Source organism: Silene latifolia, chromosome Y (assembly GCF_048544455.1).
Source record: "Silene latifolia isolate original U9 population chromosome Y, ASM4854445v1, whole genome shotgun sequence".
NCBI lineage: Eukaryota > Viridiplantae > Streptophyta > Magnoliopsida > Caryophyllales > Caryophyllaceae > Silene > Silene latifolia.
In genome coordinates, this window is record NC_133538.1 from 135,463,265 (window position 1) to 135,474,987 (window position 11,723).

The 11,723-nt window shown below is 39.0% G+C and overlaps 1 non-coding gene across 1 annotated transcript; it reads left to right on the plus strand.

The window, feature by feature from the left end:
- Nucleotides 1–11,222: 11,222 nt before the first annotated feature.
- Nucleotides 11,223–11,329, plus strand: LOC141636972 (small nucleolar RNA R71). The gene has a single exon (XR_012541537.1). It is a non-coding gene; the product is annotated as a small nucleolar RNA R71 (small nucleolar RNA).
- Nucleotides 11,330–11,723: the final 394 nt, after the last annotated feature.

Here is an 11,723-nt window from a genome sequence, read left to right on the forward strand (position 1 = left end):
TAGAGCTCTGGGCGTAGATAGATATCCTAAAACAGCAGTCTGTCACCCCAGCAAGCAAGGCAGGTGAAGGAAGATCTCCGCTAGTAGATCTGACCCAGGGGGCATCAGGCAGCAGGAATTCACTTCGGCAGATACCAGTGATGCCCGTCGTTGTGCACCAAAGATAAATTTATAATTCCTAACTACAACTATAGATAGCGGTAGCAGGGTCGAACCACAGAGAGGCAGATGTAATTATTAGTTGTTTAATTTCAGTCTAAGGTAACGATTATGTGGGGGTTGTTTTGAATTGGCCTATAACTAATGAGCAATAAACTAAAGAAATGTATAAAATCAAATTTAAAAGGAGTACTAAGATGATCAGTTCACCGTAGTTTCGGCAGCAGCATACTAAGTAGGTCTGAAATAAACACAGGTGGGAAAACAAGAGGTCCTCTCGGTCCACTCTCAACAAGTAGCGTCTTTCGATCTCGTTACGGGTCCCTAATATCACTAGTACTGACTCTCGTCCTGAAAAGTGACTAAAAATCTAAACTTTACCTATCTTTCGATCTTAGAATAGTTTAGTCATTTTAATTGGTAGTCTAACAACTTTCCCTATCTTTCGATCTAATGGGTCGGTCATTTCTTGAGCATTCAACTAGTCGCGTGCACTCGATTCGTCAAATATAGAATTTAAATCAATTAAAACGAAGCAAAACCTCACGTGGCCAGTCGATCGACCAGGGTGTGCGGTCGATCGACCGTGGCATGACTCAGGTCGTACTATTCTACTGCCGCCTAATCTACAGATTCCCTACATCCTAGCACGAGGTATTTAACTACTCATGATATTGGTAAAAACAACAACAAGATTAATGAAATAGACTACCGAATTCATGCTCAAATTAACGGAACAAAAGATTAGCATAAAACGATAATTATGGCTTCGGGAAACTAATCTATCAATTCTAGCTACGAACGAAATAAAGCAATAAAACTGAAATAATGAACAAAGGAATACCAGTAGAAGAATTGCAGGAAGAAAAGCACGAACGAAAGGAATTGTATTGAATGATTCAACTCGGAAACCAAACCCTAATTAATGATAAATTAAAACTGGATGCAAGCTCAATGAAAAACTTGTGGGAAATAAATCTGTATACTTCCCTTAAACTAGAAAGATTATAACGATTTAATAAAGATGATCTAAGGTCATAAAATAAAATACATAAACATAAGTAAAAAGATTTAGAATTAACCTTCGGTCCTAGCAAATATGGCCTAAGAACAATATCAAAATTGATATTCGCCTATTAGTTGCACCCAAGACGATCTGAGATATGCCCTTTGATTATGCTAGAAATCAATCTAAAATTTTCTTTAAAATTTAATTGTCTTTGTGTTCTTGTGATGAGAAAGAGGAGGCAAGGTCAAGAAAAAGCATTAGGGTAGAAATAATTCTCTACCTTTCTTTTTATACAGACCGAAACTTGGAGTCAATTAGGAAAAGAAAAACTTTCCCTAATTTCGGCCAAGTGAACCGAAATAAGGAGTATTTTTCTCCTTATTTTGGTCTTTCCAAAAATATATAAAGTGTGTTAAATTGTCATCTAGTGAGGATCGAACCCATGACCTCTTGGCTTGTGTACCCTCACTATTACCACTATGACACATTCAACTTGTTGATATTAAATACAACTGATTATATTTAACTACGAATTAACAGATTAATTCGTCCAAACTAACCTTATATATATTTAATTTAAATATAACTTATTATATTTAATTTATAAATTGACAGTTAATTCGTCTCAACTTAATATTATTTAATTTTCATTAAATAATTATCTCATCAACACATTGACTAACTTTTTAGTCATTTTGGGCATCAATGTAATTATATTTCTATAACCACATTTCTCAAACACGTCCTATAGATGTGACCTTTAGGGACCAGTTGATCACCGCCATCTGTATGATAATAACGTCAAACTTTCTAGCAAGCCAACCGTTATTAGGTAAACTTTAATCAACTGATTAAATATACGAAGTATACCCTTGTGAACCTGTAAGAGATTTACAAATGTTATCACACTAATTTGTGGAGGACACCAGCTCCAACAAACTCCCACTTGTCCTCACAAGTGTATGTGCGATAACCGATTCTCATATCCTATAAAATTTCTCCCACTCAATGTAAAACAATTTGCAAATACGAATTCACAAAGGTCGTATTTTACAAGCGATCAGTATCAAGAGTGGTTTTCCCGACTAGAGAGTAACTTAACTGATAAACGAATCAACATTCGAGCATGGCCATGCATTTCAGTTACAACTCCTCGAGTGGCCCTGAGAAATAACTATATCTGATAAGGGTTGGATATTTTCTTCAACTCGAATCCTGCAGATGTAAGCACAGTATGAAATGACCCAGAAAAAATCTACTTAGCCCTAGTTACGGTAGACCGTGAGAAAGAAACCAAAGTCACCCAAAAACTGCCTTAATCTCAAGAGACAGTTGATAGTCAAAAGAATCGACTCTAGGAACACAATGGATGTCCTATCCACGACCTGGCACTAAATGTTTTTAAACATTTAGGACTCCATTACGTTGTCACAAAAAGTTGTCCTACGAGGTATCGTCATAATCTCGTATCTGTGATCGATTAGTCAACCGTTTAACTTATGGCTCGTTGAACCCACCATCAATCGACTGCACAATATAATAGCCAGAGTTATTAGCTCACATTGGCGATTACGGACCAAAACAAATGATCGAGGCCATTTCGTGTTCACAATTAAGTATATGTGGTCGTTGGTCAATGGTCGATACAAAACACAATTTATACTTCACAAACAACTCTACAATTAGTAAAGAGGCAAGTAAAGGTCGGATCCCAAGGGACGGGTATTGAAATGAGAATTCTATTGTAACTAGTAGTGCCTAGGGGTGTCACAAATTGGGTTGATGTAGAAGGTCACTAAACTAGAATAACAATGAAAATAAACAAGCAAGATGAATAAAAAAGGGTGTAAACAATTGATTAAAAGCACTAGGGTGTCATGGGTTCATAGGGGAATCATGGGATATGATCATACAAACATGTTCTCAAATTATAAGCAAGCAATTATTGTTGTAATGGATTGAGTTGGGTTATATCTTACAATCCTAGGAAAGTTTGGGTCCCGGAGCCGAATCGATTAGATTGTACAACACCTACAAGTCGACTTAATCTTTCCTACTCAACACATGCATGGTCTAACAAGACTCGAGTTGGGTTATGTCTTACAAGTCAAGTTGAAAGGATAGAAGATGATAGTAAATGCAAGGATTCATAGGCTTAGCATTTCATCAAATATAACATGTGCATGTATTAAGATCAAAACAAGCAAGCAAATAAGATATGAAAGCATATTGATTTAAGCATGAATCATTCCCCATGTTGGTTTCCCCTAATCACCCATTAAACCCTAGCTAAGAGACTACTCACTCATTATCATGTTGATCATGCTAGAAAGGTTGTCAATCATACTAACATAATGAAACATGATGAATAAATGAAAGTAATTAACAATAATTAAAAAGGGATTAAGAGATTATACCTACTAATGATTTCAATAATAAAGCAAGAATAATAGAAGTACTTGAATCCTAGATTGAGAGGTTGTCAATCTCCCAATAATAACCCAAATAATCTTCAATTACCCAAAATAAAGGAAGAACAAGAGAGAGATTAAAGAACTAAAACTTGGATTAATACTTGATTACAATATTGAAGAGAGATTTGATTGATATTAACTACACTAATTATTGATAAAAAGAACATGCTCCTCTAATTAGCCTAATGGGGTATTTATAGTGAAAATTAGGGAGGATGCATTAGAGTTAACTAAGGGCTAAACTAGTAATTACACTTTTTAAGTTGAGCAAGGAGGACCCGGTATTTTCTGAGAGAAGGGCTTCTCTTTTCGTAGCTTGAAGAATGAAATCCGTCTTGTTGCATCGAAATCCGTGCGGATTAGAGTCGGGACGGCCGGATTTGGGCTGGGCAATCCGAGCGGATTCAGGAGAGGGACGCTCGGATTGTGCTGGGGGAATCCGAGCGGATTCCAAGGAGGGACGCTCGGATTGTGTTGGCTGGACGGACGGATTGTCTGCAATCCGTTCGGATTGTTGGTCAGCGTCAATTCTTCTTCTTTTTCTTCCCTTTTCTTCATAAATTCCTTGGGGATTTCCTTGGGGACGCAAGGATCCTTTCTCAACATTGTTCTTCTACTATGATATGTACAAAGGCCTTCTAGTCTTGTCTCTTCTTGATGCTTGGTCATTGAATACAATCAATTTAGCCTCGTTTTGCCATGAAAATGCAAGATTCTTACTCCTTTCCTACCAAGGGATCAAAATCTCAAAGAATATGCAAAACAAAGAACTAAAGATAAGAAATGACCCAAATAGGCACTAAAAAGCATGGAAACAATGGTAATTCGGGGGCTAAATATGCGCCAATTATGGTCACATCAAATATCCCCAAACCGAACCTTTACTCGTCCCGAGTAAAGAGGTGACAAAGACTAGGACCAATACTAACCTATCTTGATAATAATAGCCGATATGAGACAATTAGCGGGTCTCACTCCGCCCCTTCAACTCACAACAAGACAACCATGAGGTAGGATGCTTTCTTGCAAGGCAAGGTGGGTCTTGCCAAAATGGCGACACATCCAAACATTAAAGCACATAAAATCACATAATGGATGCATCTACAAAAAGAATAGCCACTTTCCTCATCTAAGTGGCGGAAATTATCTACAAGGGAAGCAATTCAAGTGTACACAATCCTTCATAGATGCAATTTGTTCAAACTACTAGGCCTAGAAGGATACCAATAAATCACCTCCAAGTTGTGTCAAGCTAGGGTACCTTTGTCCTCAATCGTTAAATGCTTTTGTCAAGAGTAGACTCCCTATGGTGTTAGAAACACTGGAGGATCGCGGAATTCCCCCTCTTGCCTAGACAAGAAGAAGGGTCGTCCCCTCTCTACCATGCACAAAAATGGATACGATGGATAAAGGGATCAATAGTATTTGAGTTTCATTTTGGGAGTTTGCTTTTGTTTTTGTTTTTCCCCCCAATTTCATGTGGCATTTGACATTTGAGAACACTTTCTTGCCATTTCTTTTTGATTTTTGGCTTTTCAATACTTGACAACTTTTTTGCATTTCTTTTTGAACATTTTCAAAGTCACCCCAATTAGTAACGAGGGTGCCTTGTATTTGAAGCTTAGGAGTTCTATTTTTTTGCTCCTCTTTTCATTTGATGCATTTTTGCAAACTTTCTTTCACTTTTCATTTCATTGAACTCAAATTGATTTCTTTTTGTGCCCATTCCCTTTGATGACAAAATGTGTGGTAGAACATGGATGAATGATGGATGGATGCATAGTTTCAAGGGTCACCTTGGAATAAACGGTAGCCAAGGAGTTATCACACCACAAAGTACTCTTGACTCGGCCTTAAACCATGGGTCAAAGGATACTAGCATGACACATCCTAGGGTGTTTTACAAGCATTCTAACAAGCAAAGTCTTAAGAATAAAAAGCATCTACTAGGGCCTATATACACTTGTCAAGCTTCCCAAGTAGACGGTTTCGCAAAATTTTTCTAACATGCAACTACATGCCATGATGCAACTAACATATAAACATCCTAATGCATATGATTCTACCAACTAATATGACATATAAACTAAATGCCATCCTAAGTTCACATTGTTTTACCGCATCAATCAAAATAAAGCCACATAGTCATTAACATAAAGAGGAAAAAGGAGATTGGAAAGATCATACCATGCGGTCTTCAATATCCTCATGTCTCGGATGTGGCGTAGTCAATCAAAGTGAACAAGGATAAACAAACACAATATATACAAAACAATATATACAAAGGAAATGAACTTGTTTTTGGTTTTTCAATTTTCAAATTTTTATGATTTTTGAAATTTTTCAATTTTTATGGGTTTTTGAATAAAAGTTAAGTGTTAGAATTCCCATCCCCACACTAATATGGGCATTGTCCTCAATGGCCAAAATGATGGAAATTATGCAAAGATGATGCATGATTTCTATACTAAATGCAATTCTACACTAAGCTATACTACATGATGCATGGTTTTTGTTATGACGGAGAGGATAATTTAGATTACCTCCCGTTGTGTATGCATTAACTTCCCCAAACCAAATAAGACACTATTGCTAATGTCAAGGATGGGTATAGTTCATGCACACACTATGCTATGCATGAAACTAGATTGTCATTTTGGATTTTACAAATGGGAACAATAAAGAACACCTCAATGGTACCGAGGTGTGAGTCCTTTGATGTTGCTAGGACTAAACCAACAATGATCAAAATGAAATAAAATACAAAGAGATATAGACAAACCATGGGAGTGTAGGAGTCTCCAAGGCTAGTCTTCCATCATGCTATCATCATCATCACTTCCCTCATGAGAAGTGGTCACATTGCCACTTTCCTTGGCACTTTCTTCTTCTCTTTCTCCATCATCTTGTTCATCATCATCTTCACCATCTCTTTCTTCATCTCCACTTGCTTCTTCCTCAATATTATCATCAATTTCTTCACCATTTCCAACAACCTCATTGTCTTCCACCACGTCCCTAGATGCACCCGGAAACAAGGCTTCTTTATCCGCCCAACTAGGCAAAGGACAAGATGGATCAAGGAGTCCTTGCCTAGCTAAATGTAAGAGGGGAGGATATTGAGCCAAATATGCATTCTTCCGATCTTCATAAGCTTGCTTGTGCATGGCTTGCATAAGAAGAGTGACATAGTCTTTCCCAATTTCAACTCCTTGCGGTTTGAACTCTTCATACGCAAAGGGGTAAGGCGGTATAACAATGGAAGAGGAGGGGGTTTCATGATCACCCTTTTGTTGTTGAATGATGTACTCGGCTTCTTCGGATAGGGGAAGTAGATAGTTGGTCCGGTGGACACTTAGACGACAAATCTTCGCGGGTAAAGTGAATGATCGAGCCTCACTAGTAAGCCATCCACACTTGGTGTCAAGGGGGTTTTGAGCAACCCACTTGAACTTGTTAATCATCATAGGCATATCAATAAGATGGCCACCTTCCTTTGCCTTGTACTTGCTATCCTTATTGAAATTAGGATCAAAGTGCTTGGCTAGGACCGTGACTAGGCCGCCATTAACAATAACGGTTGTACCCTTCTTCCCACTATCAACATGGAGCCATCTATCAACCAATAGCCTCAAAGAATTGAAAGGCTTGGTATGGATTATTCCGATATTCAAAGCCGATTCAAGGAGAATAAAATCAAGTCTTGTGAAATGATTGGTGTCTTTCCTAGCAATTATGGTATTTCCCATAACTTTGTGCCATACTCTTATGCCCGGATGATGGACCAAAAGAGCACGACAAGCATGAAAATCATCAAATTTCTTCCCGGAGATTGCCTCCCAAAGAGGCTCGGGGTCATACTTTCCATAATGCTTAAAGTATCTCGATTCATCGCTAAGACCCAAAACTTCACCCAATTCCTTAAAGGTAATGCGTCTACTAATGTTAGCTAGACGAAACTCAAGATTTTCCCTATTCTCAACTTTGGTGACTTTTAAAGAACTTAAGAATTCCAAGACAAGGGAAGGGTATGTCAATTCCTTTGTTTCAAACAATTTCTTCAAACCCATGGCATTGAAAAAGGCTTTTGTTTGTTCAAGAACACCCAATTTCTCCAAAGCATCTTTACATATGAATTTGGTGGATTGAATTGATTTCATAGCAAACTTGGCAAATGTCTTTCTATGGGTATCGGAAATAAAAGTTACCTCCGGATAATGCAAGAGTTGATCGATTACCGGAGTAGAAGGTGATGCTCCCATAGAAGTTTGTTGTTGTTGTTGTTGCACTTCCAAGTTTGGTGTTGCTACCACCATTGCCAAAGCTTTCTTTGTTTGGAGAGCTTTTTGCCTTTGAGAGAGAGCCTTTGCCTTTGGTGCCTTTATTGCCTTTGTGGCACCCTTTGTCCTTGCCATTTGATGAACTAACCAAGAAAAGAATCAAAAATCTTCAATTTGTAAAATGCCCAAATCGATTTGAAGGTGAAAGGCTTTGCCTTTATGAAATCAAAAATCGACTCAAAGGTTGAAGAATTTGTTCTTGGTTTTGATTTTTATTGAAGATGGAGTGATTGATTTGTTGTTTGAAGGATGGTTTGATTTGATTTTGGTGGATTTTGTTGAGGGTTTTTGTTTTTGTGATGGAGAGGATGAGGGTTTTGATGTTTAGGGTAGTGTTTATGAATGAATGAATGAATGAATGAAGGTGGGAGGGTATTTGAAGAAGTCGAAATTTTCGAAAACGCAGGGGCAATTCGTGCGGATTAGGCCCAATCCGTGCGGATTCTGCAGCTTCAAAATTTTCAGAAGCTCGCCTAAAGACGGGCGGATTCTGGGGAATCCGCTCGGATTCTTCTGTGTAGGGACGGGCGGATTTTCTGCAGGATGGACGGATTTCAGTTCAGAGAAATTTCTTTGTTTTCTTCAGCTGCAAAGACGGGCGTCTTGTTCACAAGACGGACGGATTCTATGAGACGGGCGTCTTTCCAGAAATACGCTCGGATTCTTCAACAGTCAAGAAATTTTCAATTTCAGCTCAGCTCAGGACGGGCGTCTTCTCAGCAGGACGCTCGGATTCTTGTAGACGGGCGGATTCTCAGGAATCCGCTCGGATTCTGGTCCTTTGTACCCGGATTCACTTCATTCGTGCACAATGCATTTCCCTTTACCATTCTTCCATTCTTCTTCATTTCTTGTGTTCTTTATTGTGGGGGCACTACTAAGGCATGAATAGCCTAGGCAATTGCCATCCCCACACTAAGGTAAAGCACTACACATCAATTGAAATTGTTAGTCCCTCCCTCACTTCTCTCTTACATGACAATTATTTTGATCAAAGTAAATAAAAATCCAAAAATGACAAAAATGCAATACAAGAATTGAAATGTAAGTTAGGGAGTTAGAAATATTTACAAGTGGTGGTTTAGGGAGGACTCCACCAAACTCTCATTCTTGATGAGATGTCAAGGGGGCATGTTCAAGGTGTTGTTGATGTTGCTCAACACCTTGAAGAAGTAATCAAAAGCTTGTTCATTGTTATGGTAGAGGTCCTCAATAGACCGTGGCCCTTGTTGTTGATCATGATCGATGGCATGCCCAATGTAGGGATTAAAGATCCCTTCAAATTCGTCGTCCCAAAGACCACAAACTTCATTGAGTTGATCATTGAAAATCTCTTGCTTAGATGGAGACAACTCTCCCAATTTCTTCTCTTAGCCAATGAGGCCATCCTCTTCTTCCTTGGTTTATTTTGATGAGCTTTGCAAGCTCTCCTTGTCACAATTCACTTGCTCTTTGAATGGAGCATCTTCAACTTTCTTCCTCCATTGGAGTTCCGATTTCTTCCTTTCATCTTTCCGGCTATAATGATCAATCATGAAACATGGCTCATGCAAACGAGGAGCTCTCATGGTCTTGTCAAGATTAAAAGTTATGCTTTCATCTCCCACTTCTAGAGTGAGCTCTCCATGTTTCACATCAATCACCGCACCCGCGGTGTGTAGGAAAGGTCTTCCTAAGATGATTGGAATGTTGGAATCTTCCTCCATATCAACAATGACAAAGTCCACCGGGATGAAAAACTTCCCAATTCGTACGGGGACATCTTCCCATATCCCTAATGGTGTCTTCGTCGATCTATCGGCCATTTGAAGTGTGATATTAGTGCATTTAAGCTCTCCCATTCCCAACCTTTTACTCACCGAGTACGGCATGACACTCACACTAGCCCCTAGATCACATAAGGCTTTGTTGATCGTCGTGTCGCCAATGGTACACGGTATTGAGAAGCTTCCCGGATCCTTTAACTTTGGAGGTGAACTCCCTTGAAGTATTGCACTACTCACCTTAGTGAAGGCGATAGTCTCAAGTTTCCGGATCGACTTCTTCTTTGTGAGGATATCTTTCATGTACTTTGCATAGGCCGGTACGTGATTGATTAATTCCGTGAAAGGAATTGAGACTTCTAAATTCTTCACAATTTCCATGAACTTTCCAAGTTGATCATCAAATTTGGGCTTGGCTTGACGACTTGGAAAAGGAAGTCTAATCACAATGGGCTCCTTCTCTTTGGCCTTGTCTTCATTTTTCTTTGAACTTTCTTCTTTTGATGATTCCCTTTCTTTGGGGCTTTGCACAATTTCTTCCTTTTCACTAGCTTTCACAACTTCATTCTCAACTTGCTCCTTCGGTGCTTCATATCTTGTACCACTTCTCAAGTGAATGGCACTAACCGTTTCATGTCTAGGGGGATTACTTTGAGGTGGTAATTGCCCCTTTTGTCTTTGTGAGCTTGAAGATGCTAGTTGAGTCAATTGTGTTTCCAACATCTTGGTGTGAGCTAGAATGTTGTTGATGGTGGTGTCTTTTGCTTGGCTATCTTTTTGCATTTGAGTGAAAAATTCTTGTTGATTCTTTTGCATTTGGAGGACCGCTTTTTGGACATCAAAACCTTGGTCATTTTGGTGATTGTATGGATTTTGATTTTGGTAACCTTGGTTTTGATTGTAAAAGGGTCTTTGATTTTGATTTCTCATGGGTGGTGGAGTGTATGTTGTTTGAGGGTTTTGATCATTTTGGCTTTTGTATGAGAGATTTGGATGGAACTTGGTGTTTTCGTTGTAAAAATTTGAATAAGGGGTACCACTTTTGTAAGCTTGGAAAGCATTAACTTGTTCGGTTGTTCCCCTACACTCACTTGGGTCATGACCCAAAGTTCCACAATTCTCACATATCCCACTTGGGATTGATGAGGATGCCGTCATGGCATTGACATGATGCTTTTATGATTTCGAGTTTTCCTCAAGTCTAGCCATAGCTTGTTCAAACTTCAAGTTTATTGTGTCAATGTGAGCACTAAGTTGAGCACCCAATTGAGTAACGGAATCCACTTCATGCTTTCCTCCTCTAGTAGCCTTGCGAGGTCTACTATATTGTGAATTATGAACCGCCATTTCCTCAATCTTGTTCCATGTTTGATTGTCATCAACTTCGGTGAACATTCCATTTGATCCCATATTGAGAATGTTCCTTGAATCTTCATATAAACCATTCCAAAATTGTTGCACTAAAAACCATTCGCTAAGTCCATGGTGAGGACATGAGCGACAAATACCTTTGAACCGCTCCCAAGCTTCATACAAAGATTCTTCATCCCTTTGCTTAAAACCCGTAATTTGAGCTCTTAGCATGTTAGTCTTTTCCGGTGGGTAGAATTTTTTGTAGAAAGCTAGAGCTAACTTCTTCCAAGAATCTATTCCAAGGGTGGCCTTATCAAGGCCCTTCAACCATTGCTTTGCGGTGCCGATTAACGAAAAAGGAAATAAGACCCATCTTATTTGGTCTTGAGTCACGCCCGTTTGAGAGATAGCATCACAATAATCGCAAAAGGTTTCCATATGAGAATGAGGGTCCTCACTAGGCATTCCCCTGAATTGGCTCCTCTCAACTAGTTGGATGAAGGCGGACTTGGCAATAAAATTACCGGTGAGATGTTGCGGTGTAGGAGTACCATTTGGTAGATTCTCCTCGGTGGGTATAGAGTGTGACGAGAATTTAGGCATTGTAGGTGGATTTTGTGGGATA